General features: G+C 45.4%; 1 protein-coding gene across 8 annotated transcripts in view; it reads left to right on the top strand.

Annotated features, from left to right (window-relative positions):
* Positions 1-3,147: 3,147 nt before the first annotated feature.
* LOC142365621 (zinc finger protein 462-like) overlaps positions 3,148-19,118 on the top strand; it is a 153,086-nt gene continuing 137,115 nt past the window's right edge. For all 8 annotated transcript variants that reach the window (XM_075446583.1, XM_075446581.1, XM_075446582.1 and 5 more), the window contains exon 1: positions 3,148-3,264. The gene's annotated coding sequence lies outside the window, so the exon portion shown is untranslated. The remainder of the gene's footprint in view (positions 3,265-19,118) is intronic.

Below are 19,118 nucleotides of genomic sequence, written 5' to 3'. Positions count from 1 at the left end.
GTAGTGGGTTGAGTTGGTTTTCACCCAGACCAATACCTCCTAAAGTGTCACAAGGTGGTGAGATGTTGATCTCTGCTGGAAGTATGAACAAAGAAAATGGACCAAGCCTGAAGTCCTCTCCTGTCCCCCAGGGCACAGATGTGACAAGACAAAGTGGCCAGGAGCAAAGCTGAGATCTACCACAGCTGTCCAGACTTCCATACTCCCTGCAAACTAGCAGGGCTGCCTGGCTGAGGAGATAACAGTGCCTTTGTTTACACACTGATGTCCTATTGAGTCACCAGAGATTGAAATGAGAGCACTAAGAAAGGTGCAAACTATCTTCATGCCTATTGGAATTCCTCTAATGGGCTGTTAACTTGCAAGGCTAATTCAGGATCACAGAGTTGACAGCACAGTTAACCTCTTTATTGCTGATCACCACATCTGGAAAGTAGCACTAATATTGCCACGGACCATGAACTTTATCAACTTTTGGCACTTCTGTTGATCAGGCAGGCTCTGTGCTCTGGCACACTAGCATTATTATTGCACTGGCATTACTCTGAGCTGTAGGGCTGTTTCCTCTATTTGCCTATAGACTTATGAGTTCAGCAGCTAAAACCAGTGGGACTTCAAGCTGCAGTCTAGGGAAACCCCTGCATTTCCTCTGCAGTTGCTTAATCTAGGAGCAGTAGCTCTCTTGAAACTGTTAATACCTCTGCAAGAATTTAGGTGAACAGAGCAAGTATTAGAAATACAGGTTTCCATATAAAATCAGTGTCATGGCTCTCGCACGGTCTTGTAGAGTTCTTTTAACTTTTCTTTCATTTTTTTTCCACTGTGACTGCTCTTTGGTGGAGCATGGGCTAACAGTCTTCAGAACTAGCATGAGATGTAAGAAACTCCCCAGAAGGAAGTTATGGATTAATTTACCCATGTTGAAAAAATTTCCTCCCAATATCCATGAGGAAGTGCTTGGTTTCTGTGAGAGAAAACTCCTTGCAAAACTTGACCATGTGTTAAAGGAGAGCTAATGGGCAGATCATGACTGCATTTGATTCCATGGAACTAGTGGGAAGAAGGGGAGAGAGTGTTGAAACATTTCCAGATTACCTCCATGAAGACCTTTTTGTCCTAGGCTTGATGCCAGGTTCTCATAAGAGCCTTCATTTTGAAATAGGATTGTTGCCCTGGAGGGTAGCTTCATAGAAGTTGGATGTTTTGGGTTTGTGGTTGTGAGGTTTTGTTTTGTTTGTTTTTTAATTTAAAATTTAGTATTAAAAGACAAAGAAGCAAATTATCTGCCTTGGTGCTGATGGTACGTCAAAGATTGCAAAGCCCAGGCACTCTCTTACTGCGAAGAGGATGATTTATAGTAAATTGCAGGCAGAACACATGCATGTTCTGGCAGCTGTAAAGTCAGTCCCTTCTTAAATTCACTAAAACCAACAGTGCTCCGTCTGCCTAGAAATTATTCTTCCTCCTATTTCTTACAACCCTTCATTGAAGGGAGAGGGGAGGGAGGGATAAGAATTTGCTCCTTTTTAGTAATCAACTTGTATGGCTCAAAGAAAGATTTAATGGGAAGAGATGCTGATTGTGTGCTTTGTACTTGCTACAATTTGGTCTGTAACTGAGCTAGGATAGTTTTAAGGTACCCGATCTCTTCTGTGGCCAGTAAAATCTGGGCTCCTTTAAGAAGATGATCTCAGCTTCACTACTCGGATAAAACTTCCTCAGACCAGAGGAGGAATCTTCCCCTTCACTGTGACAGAAGCTTTATGGTTCTACTCTCTCTTCCATCCATATAAATTGCAGTGCTTGAGGGCTCGAGAAATCCCAGAAATGTTCCAATACTAGTCACGCCCTTGTGCTCAAATTGGTTTTTGCCTCACTCCCATACATTGTTTTGGTGAGTATGCATATAACCCCTAATCTCCCCCCCCCCATATGCTCTCCAGTGCTAGATGTAAAACTGGAAAGAATTTGATGGTGCTGTGTGTGTGGGAAGATGTGCAAAAGAGGTACCTTGGGACAATGATTATTATTAATGAAAGCAACACTGAATAAAAATTCAGACTAAGGCAGCTTTGTCTTTGCTTTTTTTACCTCCATCACAATGATACCATTTCATTATGAACCTTGATTGTTACTTTCCACAGTTTTAAATGATCAGTCACAAAAGTGCAGAAACTTGGGGTTGGAAAGCCTATTGTTTCAAATAGGATTACTCATTTTATTTTGCAGCCAAAACATTTCACAAATCTAGGAAATATTTTTGGTGCTTGGTAGTATTATTCTACATGCTTATGAGACAAAAAAAATTGAGATTACCCTGTCTTTATTTCTGGGAGAAGACTTCAAAATACATGCCAGAAATGGACAATTTGAGTTTCTTTACATCAAATGTAAATTGGAAGGGGAATTTGAAACTGGCCACATGGTAGATCTGGTTTTGTATTTTGCAACCTCCAGTATCCATTATGCATCCACCCCATTTTATAGGATAAAAAAACTTGCTTAGGGAAGATTAGCTTCCAGATGGATGTGTCTGAGGGATCACCTCAGGGGCAGATCTGCATGCAGAAACCTTTTTTGCCATGGCTGGAAGAAGTCATAGTGCTTCTCCCGAGCAGCTCCCCCAGCACTGCAGGAATTGCTGAGTGCCCCTGTGCAGGAAGCTTTGAGAATGCAAAAGGGGCTCTTCAGATCTTTCCCCCTTCTTCTCCTCCTTCCTGGCCTGGGAGTTACTCAGTGCCCCAAACCTAAACTTTTTGTTACCATCTTCCTCCTTTTAATCCCCTTCATTTTCAACACCTCCCATCTCTATCATATTCTCTTTACATCTGTTCTGCCTCATAGATTTCTTCCTTGTTTTCCTTCTTTTTTCCCTCCTCTCCCATCTCCTTCCTCCTTTTTATTCTTGCTCTTTCCTCTTCTGTTTTCTTTCTTTTTCCTCCTCTTCCCCTACACGTTGTTGTTAGAAAGGATTCTTGCACCCCCCGGCGCTCTTGCATTTTGTGTGGTAGGAGAAGAGATTGTCTTTCTTTCTCTTCCCCTGGTAGATCATTATTCGGAGACACAGAATGTGAGACGGATATCTCAGGTCATCCGCAGCAAACCAGTGAAAGAAGGGGGGGGGGGGGGGGGGGGGAATCAGGGAAAAGATGGCGATCCTCCATTGCCTGCCAAGGAGCACGAGACTCACAAAGCAACTTCCACAGCAATAACAAGAAGAGATAGGCAGAGAGAAGGAGGTGGCAGTGGCGTCGGGACGCTCCTGTAAGTTTTTGCAAGTAAAACCTATTTCTGGTTTGGCATGAGAGAGATTCTCTTATTCGTGTGTGCATGCCGTTTTTTCCACCATGTTTCTGTGAAATCCATTCATTCGGCCAGGGGAGGAAAGAGGAAGAAAGGAAAAAGAAAAAGCAAAAGCGAAAAAAAGCGGCGTGTTTTGTTTGAGAGAGATCTCTTGCATGAAGAAGGAGGTGCTGGTAGTGGGAGGAGAAAAGCGGTTAATTAATTTTTGTTGTTACATTAAAGGGGGATATGGAGAGATAAGTGAGATACGAGCAGGGCTTTTGGGGTGGGGGTGTTTGCGCGCGCTCGTGTGTGTATGTGCGCGCACGCTATAGTCTGGATGGTGCTGTGTGTGTGAACTTGGATCAGAGACGGGAGAGCCACACAGGAAAAGCTCCGTGCTGGCACGACTCATGCAATCGGGTGACCTTCTTTCTGTTTTTATCCCTGTCCCCCCCTTCCCCTCTTGCAAAGCTGGTCCCTCACACAGATATTTATGCTTTCCCCCCCCCCCCCCCCCCCCCCCCGACATTGGAATGTGAGGGCTTCTGGCTCCGTCTTGGTTGGGTGTGCGTGTGTGTGGGGGCAGTGGTTTCTTTGAAGGATATTGTTTGGAGGAGGACGATAACGTTCAGCTGGAGAGCAGAAGCCATTACATACGCTTTTGCTCCCTCTTCGAGAAAGAGAAGGGAACAGAAGAAAGGAAGAAGCCCACTTCTTGTTCGGTCCCCCAATGTCTCTATCTCAGACAAAGAATGAGTTTTCTCCCGCGCCTTTCTTCCATCACCCGGAGCAGCTTTCTCTCTCTCTTCTTTCATTTTTGTTTTTTATCTCGCTGTCCTCCATTTGTAAACTGTTTGCTTTGGTTTCAGTTTAGACTACACAACACAAAGCTTCTCTCCCATACACGCATGCAGTCTACAGTCTTTTTATGTATTTTGGAGTAAACTTCTTTCCCCCCCCAACACTGTGGTTTCTATCCTACACACATATAATCCTGGCGTTTCCTATAGATGTGGCCTGTTAAGATGCCCCGCTCCGCTCCCCCCCCCCGGCCGTCGTCAAGGGGCGGGGGGGCTTTGTATTCGTTTTCTAATGCTTGGAAACAGAAAGACTCAAGTTTGAGTGCTTTCTACTGCTGCTTTTGTGTGACTGACTGCGTGCGTCTCATGAAACTGCTTGCGTGTATAAGAGGAAGTGACTAATTTGGCAGAGAGCTGTGATCTGAGTCAGGTAAGCCATGTCATGTTCTCTAGCTCCACCAGAAAATGGAGGAGAGCAAGCGGGCTTCCAGTAGACAAAGCTGAGATGGGAAGTGCTCCTAATATTACGGATCTCTCCATTTTTACTTCTTTTTTTTAAGCTTTGCTGGCAGTCCCCCCCTCCCCCCGGATTTCTTCAGTTTTTCAATGTACAAGACTGTGATGGGTATTCTTTCTGATTTCATGCTATCAGAAAATGAGAACTGGAGGAAATTGCCTGGATTGTTCTTCACATAGAGGAAAAACTTTTATTTTGTTGGTTTTAACTCTTATGCTTTCATGTTGAGATCACTTTTCTATATATTTTTATTTGGTTACAGTTATTAGGATTTAAGGGTTTGATCAGTTAGCTGAAAAAATAGTGTATATGTGTAATACATATAATATTTGGAGGCAAGTGCTTGTAGCCTGAGGCTGCTCAGGTTCTTCCAGAGAATATAGTGAAATCTCATTTTTTCTATGTGGTGACAATGACCTGAGTTTTGGCATTTTATCTTCTGATGCTCAAAAGCATTCTTTTTTTCTGGATGTACTTTAATACGGAACATTTTCCTTCACTCACTAGGTTGCACATTTATAATACTGGAAAGCTTTCAGGAAGCTTCTCAGTACCATAAAGTGCATAATTCCTTGCAGTGTATGTGTGTGGGAGTGACAGCTTTCATGGTGCTCTTTATTGGTGTCTTACAGTATGTTTTTTTGAAAAACATAACAAGAATGTTGCTGGATGCTTTTATGTCATGGCACTTGAATAGGAAGTTGTTTGTTTTTTTTTTAAACCTACCTTTTCATCTGGAAGAGTTTAGGGTGGTTTCACATGTGGCCTTACTTTTTTTCCCACCAACATCAATTTGCGCATTGGTTGCATAGTAGATGATATGGTTCCTCAAAGTTTCAAATTAAATACTTTAGTGTCTGAGCATCTTAAAGTGCAACTCCATGGGGAAAGTATCAGATGGAATACTCAGAAGAACTCGAGAGGAAATGTGAAATAAAGATGTATTTATGGTAGAAATGATAGGATGAGAGACCAGTGAATGAATACAAGTAACCATGCTTCCATGCATGTACCAAGAATAGAAAGAAGGTAGTGGTTAGTGATGAACTTTGGAATTCCAGCTGTTGCAAGGTTAAAATTAATGCTCGTTTTATTTCATTTAGCAAGAAATTGTTCTGTACATAATATAACATACTTTGAAAATATACTGCATTATCAGTTATGTATTTCTCAAGTTCTTGTTGCAGATCTGTCACCCAAATTACTGAGATACTATAGTTATCTCCATATCTTTGAGATAAAGTCCTTTGTGAGGTGGGTCGTGGAACATACAATTTCATATATATTTAATGTTACACTGTGACTGAGTGAAGAGGGGAAAAATTAACTGTTTTTTCCTGATGTGATGGTGATGGATGTAATTTGCCAATCTTAGTATGGGCCTAAATCAGCACCCGTTGAAGGAAATTAAAAGTTCCTCACTGAACTGTGTTGGTTTGGGTCAGATTCTAAATGCCCATTCTCCCTGTTATGTATAGAGTAATCTTAGATATTTATCTTTATTTTATATTGTGAATTGCCTCATATTTTGAGAGATCAAATCAGTGCTAGTGCTATAATGTGACATACAGATGCATTGCACTTGATCATGAAACGTGCTCTCCAAGAGCAAATGAGATTTAAGATCTTTATCAGGAGGGCCTGTATATTCCTCACACCTGGTGACAGACACCCTAGAAAACCAAAGGTCATCACAACAGATATAATGTTTGAGTTGTGGTGAATGTGGTTTCATTTTCATGAGGTTATTCTTTGTTGTTCTCTAAAGAGATTTCAGTCTCAGTCTCATAATTTCTGCCAATGATGTTGCTTGCTGTAATTATACCCAGACTGAAATTGAAGTTTCCCTTGCTGTCAGAAGACTAGCTAAGAGACTTTTTTTTTTTTCAATTTTACATACTAGTGAGCTAAAGGAACTTTGGAAAGATGATACTGAAAAATGCAAAGATGGTATTGAAAAATGCTAGTCACTGTTAGCTCATGAATTTTGCAATTGGACATTCATTTTTTGTTTCAAACCAATGGTTTGTAATAGCTTTTGATTTGTGGGCATTCAGAAACTTTCCACACTGCTAGCCCTTTTAGAAACTTTAATTTATTCTATAGTATATGAACTTGAATTTCTTGATTACCTTTTTTAGGCCCATTAGAAATAGTCCACAGATTACCACTTAAAAACAGTACTTATAAGAAAACCAATTTTTTAATGTTACCATTAGACTTGTAATTAATTGTTGAGAAATGTCGGATTTAAAAGGTCGCACTTAGCATTTATTTCTTCCATCTATTTGAAATTGTATTTTGATATGTGGGGGAAAGTAAAAAATGTTTATGGGTGATTAGGATATGAAGAATGCGAATACATAATTGGATGATGGATGGAAAGTAGAGCTACTGCAAGCAGAAGTGTTGGGGGTTGGTTGTTTGGCTTTTTTTTTGAATGATTATTATAATTCACTAAAGATAGAACCAAATTTAATAGTGTTGTGGCCTTTGACTTTGTTATGGGTTTGCGTGGCAAGGTTTTGGTAGCAGGGGGGCTATAGGGGTGGCTTCTGTGAGAAGCTGCGAGAAGCTTCTCCTATGTCTGATAAAGCCAGTGCCAGCCGGCTCTAAGATGGACCCACCGCTGCCCAAGGCCAAGACAATCAGTGATGGTGGTAGTGCCTCTGTGATAACATATTTAAGAAAGGGAAGAGAAAAAACTCTGGGTGAGACAGCAGTTAGAGAGAGGAGTGAGACGATGTGAGATAAACAACTCTGCAGACACCAAGGTCAGTGAAGAAGGAGGGGAGAGGAGGTGCTCAAGATGCCAGAGCAGAGTCTTCCCTTGCAACTCGTGCTGAAGACCATGGTGAGGCAGGTTGTCCCCCTGTAGTCCTTGGAGGTCCATGGTGGAGCAGATATCCACCTGCAGCCCATGGAAGGGACCCCACGCCGGAGCAGGTGGATGCCTGAAGGAGGCTGTGACCCCGTGGGGAGTCCGTGCTGGAGCAGGCTTCTGTCAGGACCAGTGGACCCGTGGAGAGAGGAGCCTGCGTCGGAGCAGGTTTGCTGGCAGGGCTTGTGACCCCGTGGGGACCCATGCTGGAGCAGCCTGTTCCTGAAGGACTGCACCCCGTGGGGAGGACCCACGCTGGGGCAGTTCATGAAGAGGTGCAGCCCGTGGGAAGGATTCACGTTGGGGAAGTTTGTGGAGAACTGTCTCCCGTGAGAGGAAGAGTCTGAGGAGTCTTCCCCCTGAGGGACAAGGAGTGGCAGAGACAACGTGTGATGAACTGACCATAACCCCCATTCCCTGTCCCCCTGCGCCACTCAGGGGGGAGGAGGTAGAGAAATTGGGAGTGAAATTGAGCCCGAGAAGAAGGGAGGGGGTGGGGGGGAAGGCATTTCAAAATCTGGTTTTATTTCTCACTATCCTACTCTGATTTGATTGGTGATGAATTAAACTCCCTTTTCTCCCCAAGTTCAGTCTGTTTTGTCTGTGACAGTAATTGGTGAGTGATCTCTCCCTGTCCTTATCTCGACCCATAAGCCTTTCATCATATTTCCTCTCCCCTGTCCAGCTGAGGAGGCAGAATGATAGAGCAGTTTTGGTGGGCACTTGACCAAACCAAAACAGGCTTAAAGGAAGATTGATGGTTGGAAGCCATGAGTAGATTGCAAGAAAGCTGGCTAAGAAACATTGGATGGACATCTGACAGATGTTACAATTTCCAAACATATGTGTAGAGTACATTTGGACATAAGGAATGGACAAATTGAATTTTTAGGCTTACAAAGGAAATTGGAAGCACTACAATTTTATTATGGTATAAGCTGCAGTTTGAGGAAGGTTACTTAAAAAACTCCCAGATATTTCTTAAAGTTTGAAACTCCCAGGAGCAAGTATAAATACTGTATTCCTCTGATGGTTTTTTTGTTTACAAATAAAACCTGTAGGATTACAGTATTATTTGAGATTGTTCTAATTTGCAGTAACACTTTCTCTGCGTATTCTGGCAGATAACTTCTCAAATAAGCAAAACACTGCTTTGTAGTATGAAACTGGGGGGGAAGGACTTAAATCTGTGAAATTGGTGAATAGCTATGTAAAATTCATTAGCTAGCTTTGTGCTATTATGAAACCATTACTCGCCAAATGTACAGGCAAAAAATATGGATGTATAATTTAAAAAAACCCAACCCACTGAAATATTAAGAAGAATCGTTTGAAATATTGTAGAGGAAGGAGATCCTGTTTTGAAAGATCAGGAACAGTCTACAAAGAATGTTAAGTTATAAAATGTTTTAGCTGTTTTGTTGTTCTAGATGTTGTTTTGTACTTGCAGTGCATCATAGTAGGAAGTCATATAAACATTTTAATGGAAGATTCTCTCTATTTGAGTGAAATAGTCCATTTTGTAAATTTGTTCCAGATAAAAATTATTCTGCTAGTGACAGAACTGAATGGTTTGCTTAACATTTTGTTATGAGTTAGCCTTGACTAAGGGCCAAACACCCACCCAGCTACTCACTCAATCCCCCTCAGTGGGACAGGGACGGGGCAGGAATAGGATGAGAAGGCTTGTGGGTCAAGATAAAGACAAGGAGATTGTTTACCAATTACTGTCATGGGCAAAACAGAATCGACTTGGGGAAAATTAAAGTTATTGGCAATTAAAATAGATTTGGGTAGTGAGAAACAAAAAGACGTATGTTAAAACAACACCTTTCCTCCCCCCCTTTCCCTTATTTAGCTTTACTCCTTCATTCCAGACTCCTCTACTCCCCATGAGCAGTGCGAGGGGGAGCATGGTCAGTACATAACATCTCCTCTCTGCTGTTCCTTCCCTTTCTCAATTTTCTCCTGCTCCAGTGTGGGCTGTCCCACAGGCTGCAGTCCTTCAGGAAAAAAGTCTGCTCCAGTGTGGGTTCTTCACGGGCCACAGTTCCTTCATGAATTATCCATATGTTCTGGCATGGATCCTCCACAGGCTGCAGTGAGCATCTGCTCTAGTGCCATGGAGATGATTCCTCCTCCTCACACAGAGGTGCTACAAATTCTTTAATCAAGGAGGTGGTATGATGCTGCTGGCAGATGCAGTTAACATTATAAACAGTTGAATGTCAGCATAGTACTCCTCCAAACTTGTTGACTGTTGACAGTAAAATGTTCCAGAAGACCTAGGGAGAACAGGAAAAGAGATAAAATAGCATGGTTTGTATGCCAGTACTGAAAGAAGAAAAGGGGGACAAAGTGAGATGATTATCATAAGTTGAGATATCTTGTTAGTTGTACTGAAAAGGCTTTAATAGAAGTTTCTGAATGAGGGGATTTGATTTATAAGAACAATTCAGTCTTTGTTTATGTCCTGAGATTTGGAAATATTATTCCACCTGTTAAGCTTGTGTTTGAGAAGCTGAATACATGAGTAAATAAAGAGTCAACTGAGATTATTTTGGGTTTTGTACTGTTTTGTTTTTTTAACTTCAGAAGCAGTAGTAAAGACTTCAAGTCTGCTACTCATGTCTTTAGTTCTATGAAGCTATCCCAGATGTTGCAGTACAAACTCAACTTTGAAGGGGTTTGAAAGAGGGGTTTTGAGATGGAGAAAGGAGAATCTTTGTTTCCAGTTTGTTTGAAACACTCAGATTTATATGGGTTTTTATTTTTTTTCTGCATTATCTTTAGCAAGAATGCTTTATTGTTTATACAGTAGCTTGTACAACTAGAGATGGTAGTGTCTAATTATTGCAGTATCCTTTAAAATATTCTTGCCTAATCAGTTATTGAGGAAACTTTAAGTAATATTTTGGGGAAAAAAAGTTTTCCTCCCACCATGGGAGGTTGTATTTGCTCTGTAGTCATTTTGGAGATGTGATGGTTAACTGAACATCAGTCCCAGATATAGCAATAAAAGCAATGCCTTCTGTTTCCCTTTGATCTAGAAACCTCTTCATTTTTGAGCAGTCTTCATGATCATGGATGGTTGATTTCTGGAAGAAATATATTAAGTGATTGACTGGGGCTAAAAGTTTATTCTGTGAAGAGGAGAGAAAGGTCCTTCAAGGAAGACAAGCTGTTTGGGTCAGCATTAGCAGAAATAGAAAATAGGCCAAACTCTTCAGCAAAAAGAAGACTATGATAAGGCATGCCATAATTACATGTAGTGGAAACTTGCTGTTAATAGTGATTGCATGGGATAGAGAAGAAGGAGAATGATTTTGCAAGAGAAAACAAAGCAGATATTACAAAGAATGATAAAGTAAAAATTCAGTGTGCTCCTGATAATATGAAAGAAAAGATTTTGTATTGAAAGATACTGAAAATGGAATCTGGTGTTACTGTTTCCATGGTCTTGTGGACAATAGGGGCTTCATTGCACCGATTCAATGAGCAAAGTCTTTACTGATGATAATAGTTCTTAGGGTTTGAGTAGTTTTCCTTTGGGATGATGCCAGTAATCATGGGAAGAAAGTATCATAGGGTAGTAGTGCTTGTTGGGAAGTAGATGGGTCATACTGCTGGAACACAATAAATCACAGGGCCTCCTGTGATAAGTAACTACTATGTTTCTTCTGCAAATTCTTCCCTGATTTCTCTTTATTGGCACTAGAAAGAGGAGGATGGGGGAAGGAGATAGTGAAAATGTATATTACAGCAGCAAGTACGTGTTTTTTTTGGAGCTTATTTATTAAATAAATGAAAATGCTAAGGGAAGACTGTATGTGCTTGTAGATTCAGGTCAAGACTGAGTGCTGTTTGACATGCAGGGTGGTGTATTTACCTTTTAATTACTTGAAAGATGGTTGGTATGCTGAAGATTTTAATTTATTGTCAAGCTAGGAAAGAAATTATTAATAACAGGCTCACTGCAGTCTGGGTGCCATTTCAGTTGTCTGATGATGAAGCTAAAGAAAAAGCAAGTATTTTTTCTTTTCTGCCTTCTTCCTCTTGTTAATTTAATTCCATATTTTCGAACTAGGATTAGGCAGAAGTTCTAGAGTGACTGGTAAAGTTGATTAACTTGCTTGATTGCAGCTCATGTTTCACATTCACGGATGACCTATGTGATAGTGTCCATGGTCAAGTCCACCCCTCAGTCACGAGCCCATCTATAGGTTGCATCTCTTCCTTGATGACCTCAGGAGTCATGGGCCCACTGAGCTATGAATAATTCACCCTTATGTTGTCAGTTCAAATCCACCTGAGTTACTTCAATATTGGCAGCCTGATCCACCTGCTGGCTGTTTTGATTACACAATCACAGAATGGTAGGGGTTGGAAGGGACCTCTGTGGATCATCTAGTCCAACCCCCCTGCCAGAGCAGGGTCACCTAGAGCAGGCTGCACAGGACCTTGTCCAGGCGGGTCTTGAATATCTCCAGAGAAGGAGACTCCACAACTCCTCTGGGCAGCCTGTTCCAGTGCTCTGTCACCCTCAAACTAAAAAAAGTTCTTCCTCATGTTCAGGTGGAACTGCCTATGCTTCAGTTTGCACCGGTTGCCCCTTGTCCTGTCACTGGCCACCACTGAAAAGAGTTTGGCCCTGTCCTCTTGACACCCACCCTTCAGATATTTATGGGCATTTATAAGGTCCCCTCTCAGCCTTCTCTTCTTCAGGCTGAACAAGCCCAGCTCCCTCAGCCTTTCCTCGTAGGAGAGATGCTCCAGTCCCCTCATCATCTTTGTAGCCCTCCTCTGGACTCTCTCCAGTAGCTCTTCATCTTTCTTGAACTGGGGAGCCCAGAACTGGACACAGTACTCCAGATGAGGCCTCACCAGGGCAGAGTAGAGGGGGAGGAGAACCTCCCTCGACCTGCTGGCCACAGTCCTCTTAATGCACCCCAGGATACCATTGGCTTTCTTGGCAACAAGGGCACACGGCTGGCTCATGGTCAACTTGTCATCCACCAGGACACCCAGGTCCCTCTCCACAGAGCTGCTCTCCAGCAGGTCCGCCCCAAGCCTGTACTGATGCATGGGGTTGTTCCTCCCCAGGTGCAGGACCCTGCACTTGCCCTTGTTGAATTTCATCAGGTTCCTCTCTGCCCAACTCTCCAGCCTGTCCAGGTTCACTGATGTTCCTCAGTGGCCTGACTCTTGGGTACATAGGCATCCACGTGATGTACTTTTCCAACCGGCTTCTCTAGCTGGGCAGCAATATCTTGCCACAACAGGGCAGCCCAGATGGGTTTGGCTCTGCGCTACAAGTTGGTCTTCTTCCATCGCTGTAGCCACCCCCACAGGGCATTTGTCACCATCTATGAGTCAGTATAGAGGCAGACCACTGGCCACTTTTCTTGATTGACAATGTCTAAAGCCAGCTGGATGGCTTTCACCTCTGCAAACTGGCTCAAATCACCTTCTCCTTCAGCAGTTTCTGCAGTTTATTGTGTAGGACTCCATACAGCAGCCTTCCACCTCCACTGCTTTCCCACAATTCGACAGGAGCCATCCATGAACAGGGCGTACTGCTTCTCATTTGCTGGTAGTTTATTATACAGCAGGGCCTCTTCAGCAGGTGTCACTTCCTCCTCTGGTGATACTCCGAAATCTTTGCCTTCTGGCCAGTCCATGATCTCTTCCAGAATTCCTGGGCGACTGGGGTTTCCCATTCGGGCCCGCTGTGTTATCAGTGAGACCCAGTTACTCCACGTAGCAGCAGTGGCATGATGCGTAGAGGGGACCCTCTCTTCGAACATCCAGCCCAGGACCGGCAATCGTGGTGCTAGGAGGAGCTGTGCTTCAGTGACAACCACTTCTGAAGCAGCTCGAACCATTTCATATGATGCCAATATCTCTTTTTTCAGTTGGAGTATAATGGGCCTTGGATCCTTTGTATCCCCCAACTCCAAAACCCCAGGGGTCGACCTCGAGTCTCCCCTGGTGCTTTCTGCCAGAGACTCAAGGTTGGGCCATTCTCCCCAGCTGTGCTGTAGAGCACATTTTTAACATCTTGTCCTGCCTGGACTGGCCCAAGGGCTACTGTATGAACTATTTCCTGTTTGGTCTGTTCAAAGGCTTGTCATTGCTCAGGACCCCATTCAAAATCATTCTTCTTCCGGGACCCTTAATACAGAGGGTTTACAATCAGACTGTAATTTGGGATGTGCCCATCTTGTCATTTTATTCCTAAAAACTGGATGTCTCGTGCAGGTCCCTTGACCTTACTTCGTTTTATGGCAAAACCGGCTTTCAGAAGGATTTGGATTATGTTCTTCCCTTTCTCAAAAACAACTTCTGATTTATTGCCCCATACAATGATGTATGCGCCGAGCGGTGCAGGGGGACGGGGAATGGGGGCTGTGCTCAATTCATCACACGTTGTCTCTGCCGCTTCTTCCTCCTCAAGGGGAGGACTCCTCACACTCTGTCCCTGCTCCAGCATGGTGTCCACCCACAGGAGTCGGTTCTCCACAAACTTCTCCAACATGAGTCCTTCCCACGGGATGCAGTCCTTCAGGAACAGGCTGCTCCAGCATGCGTCCCCAACAGGGTCACAAGCCCTGCCAGCAAACCTGCTCCAGCGTGGGCTACTCTCTCTATGGGTCCACAGGTCCTGCCAGGAGCCTGCTTCAGTGCAAGCTCCCCATGGGGTCGCAGCATCATTTGGCATCCACCTGCTCCGGCGTGGGGTCCCTTCCACAGGCTGCAGGTGGATATCTGCTCCACCGTGGACCTTCATGGGCTGCTGGGGGACAGCCTGCCTCACCATGGTCTTCATCAGGGCTGCAGGGGAATCTCTGCTCTGGCGCCTGGAGCACCTCCTCCCCCTCCTTCTTCACTGACCTTCGTGTCTGCAGAGTTCTTGCTCTTCTCTCCGGCTGCAAAATGATAGTACACGTTTGTTGTTTTCTTCTTTAATATGTTATCATAGAGGTGCTAGCACTATCGCTGATTGGCTTGGCTTTGTCCAGCGGCAGCTCCATCTTGGAGCTGGCTGGCATTGCTTCTATCGGACATAGGGCAACCTTCTTGCAGAAGCCACCCCTGTAGCCCCCCTGGTACCAAAACCTTGCCACGCAAACTCAGTACAGCTCTGTTCAAAGTTCTGCCATGTGAGTCGTGTGCATTGGACTTCATCTGGGTCTGTTGGTAACTGCGCATTGTCCGCGTCATAATAAACCATCTGCTGCACAGCTTATTCCCTCAGGTACTGGTTACTTCTCTCCATGGTGGCCCACTTGAAGGGATACCTTTCCCTCACGTCTGACAGAAGTCGCCTCCAGAGGGTGAGGGTTTGCGTCTCTTTCCCAATGGCCTTGTCAATGCCCCCTTCCCTGGCCCGGGATCCCAGATGCTTGGCTTCCCTGCCCTCTTATTCCAAGCTACTGGCCCCATTATCTCCCAGCATTGGAGCAGCCAGGTAACTATGTGCGCTCCTGGAAGGTGGCTGAAATCTATCCACATATCTCGCAGCTCACTTAGGGGTAGGGATCGGATGATTATCTCTGGTTCTGACTCTTTCTCCTGCTGGCCCTGGCCCATCGTCATCCCTCACAGGGCGAACTGATCTTTTTGTGTATTTATTCTCCTGTATAGGGGTGACTCATACCGGCACCGGTTGGTTTTGTGGGGCTAGAGTTGCTGCAGTTCCTGACGGTCTTTTCCCTCTCTTCCCTCTGAGGGTGCTGCATAATATCGAGCAGCATTTGGTAGATACTGGCCAGAGCACAGCACAGTGTGCTAAGTTGTGCCTGTTTGGAATAGCCACAGTATTCTCCTATCAAATATTCTGTCACTTTATTAGGGCCCTGCACTTGTTCGGGAGTGAAGTTCCAAGATGCTGGAGGTGAGAAGTTCTCGGGACACCTGCCCATATTCTCCCACATGTCATGCTGTCCATGACTATCCAGCCTCTGGGCAGATCTCTGGGTGGTATTCTTAAAAAGTTTTTCGTAACCCTAAACAAGACCTGAAACACATTCAGGAGACATAGCAATAGGAGCATGGTGGCTTGAACATCCTACGGATATTCAGAATTCTCAAAAGCTGTTAGGACTAACCTGAATGAGAAAGGGGGGGTGAAAGAGTGGGGGGCAGTATTCCCCCTGTCTTCCCCATATATTGGGTGTGATTATTAAGAAATTCCAAGTGACGGTGCCTGAGTTACAGGCATGACAGCAATGCCGCATACAAATACCAGCTTAACCTCATGACCAGTGATGTTATCATATCATAAGTTGATATTACACAGAATCACAGAATGTTAGGGGTTGAAAGGGACCTCTGTGGGTCATCTAGTCCAACCCCCCTGCCAAAGCAGGGTCACCTAGAGCAGGCTGCACAGGACCTTGTCCAGGCGGGTCTTGAATATCTCCAGAGAAGGAGACTCCACAACTCCTCTGGGCAGCCTGTTCCAGTGCTCTGTCACCCTCAAACTAAAAAAAGTTCTTCCTCATGTTCAGGTGGAACTGCCTATGCTTCAGTTTGCACCGGTTGCCCCTTGTCCTGTCACTGGCCACCACTGAAAAGAGTTTGGCCCTGTCCTCTTGGCACCCACCCTTCAGATATTTATGGGCATTTATTAGGTCCCCTCTCAGCCTTCTCTTCTTCAGGCTGAACAAGCCCAGCTCCCTCAGCCTTTCCTCGTAGGAGAGATGCTCCAGTCCCCTCATCATCTTTGTAGCCCTCCTCTGGACTCTCTCCAGAAGCTCCTCATCTTTCTTGAACTGGGGAGCCCAGAACTGGACACAGTACTCCAGATGAGGCCTCACTAGGGCTGAGTAGAGGGGGAGGAGAACCTCCCTTGAACTGCTGGCCACTGAGGAGATTGACGACACGGACTCCGATATGCAAATCGAAGACCCTTTATTTATCAGAAAGCTGCATTTTATACCCTTACAAAGCTGTCCACGCGCTCCAAACCAAATGCTTATTGGTTAACATACATTGTTCATGCACCTATTCTAAACATTCAGCTGGCTAGCTTAGCTGTGCATGATTTCTCCTTCCTTTGCTCTGGGCATTCTGCCGAAGTCCTCTGTTGCAACTGATAAAGTCCGTATTTTTGTCTTGTTCAGAAATTCTCAAGGACATCATGACCGTCATTGATCTAGAATGTTCCCACAGGCCACACTCCTCTTGATGCATCCCAGGATCCCATTGGCCTTCTTGGCAACAAGGGCACACTGCTGGCTCATAGTCAACCTGTCGTCCACCAGGACACCCAGGTCCCTCTCCACAGAGCTGCTCTCCAGCAGGTCCATCCCAAGCCTGTACTGATGCATGGGGTTGTTCCTCCCCAGGTGCAGGACCCTGCACTTGCCCTTGTTGAATTTCATCAGGTTCCTCTCTCTACCCAACTTTCCAGCCTGTCCAGGTCTCGCTGAATGGCAGCACAGCATGCCGGTGTATCCACTACTCCTCCCAGTTTTATATCATCAGCAAACTTGCTGAGAGTATATTCTAACTCTTCATCCAGGTCATTGATGAAGAAGTTAAACAAGGCTGGGCCCAGTACTGACCCCTGGGGGACACCACTAGTTACAGGCCTCCAACTAAACCCAGTGCCGCTGATGACAACCCTCTGAGTTCTGCCATTCAGCCGGTTCTCAATCCACCTCACCGACCACTCATCCAGCCCACACTTCCTGAGCTTCCCTAGGAAGATATTATGGGAGACAGTGTCGAAAGCCTTGCTGAAGTCGAGGTAGACAACATCCACGGCTCTCCCCTCATCTACCCAGCCAGTCATGTCATCATAGAAAGCTATCATATTGGTCAAGCATGATTTCCCCTTGGTGAATCCATGCTGACTACTCCTGATAACCTTCTTTTCCTCCACTTGCTTGATGATGACCTCCAGGATAAGCTGCTCTGTCACCTTTCCTGGGATGGAGGTGAGGCTGACCGGCCTGTAGTTCCCTGGGTCCTCCTTCTTGCCCTTTTTGAAGACTGGAGTGACACTGGCTTTCCTCCAGTCCTCGAGCACCTCTCCTGTCCTCCAGGACCTCTCAAAGATGATGGAGAGTGGCTCAGCAATGACATCCGCCAGCTCCCTCAGCACTCGTGGGTGCATTTCATTGGGACCCATGGATTTGTGGGTGTCCAGATTGCTTAAGTGATCCCTCACGCAATCCTTCTCAACCAAGGGAAAGTCATCCTCTCTGTAGGCTTCATCACTTGCCTCCAGGGACTGGGATGCCTGAGGGCCTGCCTTGGCACTGAAGACTGAAGTAAAGAAGGCATTCAGTAGCTCTGCCTTCTCTGCATCCTCCGTCAGCAGGACACCCGCCTCATTGAGCAGCGGCCCCACATTGTCCCTAGTCTTCCTTTTGCTGCTGATGTAGTTGAAGAAGCCCTTCTTGTTGTTTTTGACATCCCTTGCCAGCTTCAATTCCAGGTGGGCCTTGGCCTTCCTCTTTGCATCTCTGCACGCTCTGACCACATTCCTGTATTCTTCCCAAGTGGCCTGTCCCTCCTTCCACATTCCATGGACCTTTCTCTTGCACCTGAGCTCCGCTAGAAGCTCCTTGTTCAACCATGCAGGTCTCCTGCCTCCTTTGCTCGATTTCTTTCTCAGGGGGATGCACCGCTCCTGAGCATGGAAGAAGTGTTGTTTAAAGAGCGACCAGCACTCTTGGACCCCCCTGCCTTCGAGAGCCCTGGCCCACGGGATTCCTCCAATTAGCTCCTTGAAGACGCCCAAGTTAGCCCTCCTGAAGTCCAAGGTTTTGAGCCTACTTATTGCGCTGCTTCCTCCATGCAGGATCCTGAACTCCACCATTTCATGGTCACTGCAGCCAAGTCTACCTCCGACCTTCACATCCTCCACCAGTCCCTCCTTGTTTGTTAGTACAAGGTCCAGCAGAGCACCTTTCCTTGTTGGTTCCTCCACCACTTTGCATCAGAAAGTTATCATCGATGCTCTGTAGGAGCCTCCTGGATTGCGCCTGCCTAGCTGTATGGTTTTCCCAGCTGATGTCAGGGTGGTTGAAGTCCCCCATGAGAACCAGGGCCTGTGACTGTGAGGCTGCTTGTAGAAGGCCTCATCAACTTCCTCCTCCTGGTCAGGTGGCCTGTAGTACACACCCACAATAACATCACCCATATGAGGCTGTCCCTTAATTCAAACCATGAGATCTCAACTGCTTCTTCATCTGCCCACAGGCCAAGCTCAATGCATTCCAGTTGCTCCCTCACATACAGAGCAACTCCCCCACCTCTCCTTGTTGGCCTGTCTTTCCTAAAGAGTCTGTAGCCATCCACGACAGCATGCCAGTCATGCGAGTTGTCCCACCACGTTTCTGTGATGGCGACCAAGTCGTAGCCGTCCTGCTGTACAATGGCTTCTAGCTCCTCCTGTTTATTGCCCATGCTACGTGCGTTAGTGTAGACGCACTTGAGCTGGGCTGTTGATGTCCCCACTGACCCTGGCATGCCACACCTGAGGTCATGCCTGGTGAGGTGGGCGATGTCCCCTTCCCCCCTCGAACCTAGTTTAAAGCCCTCTCAATGAGCCCCACCAGCTCGTGGCCAAGAATCCTTTTTCCTTTTTGAGATAGCTGGACTCTGTCTGTTGCCAGCA

The sequence above is a fragment of the Opisthocomus hoazin genome, chromosome W (genome assembly GCF_030867145.1).
Source record: "Opisthocomus hoazin isolate bOpiHoa1 chromosome W, bOpiHoa1.hap1, whole genome shotgun sequence".
NCBI classification, from domain to species: Eukaryota; Metazoa; Chordata; class Aves; order Opisthocomiformes; family Opisthocomidae; genus Opisthocomus; species Opisthocomus hoazin.
This window is presented reverse-complemented; position numbering and strand designations above follow the sequence as displayed.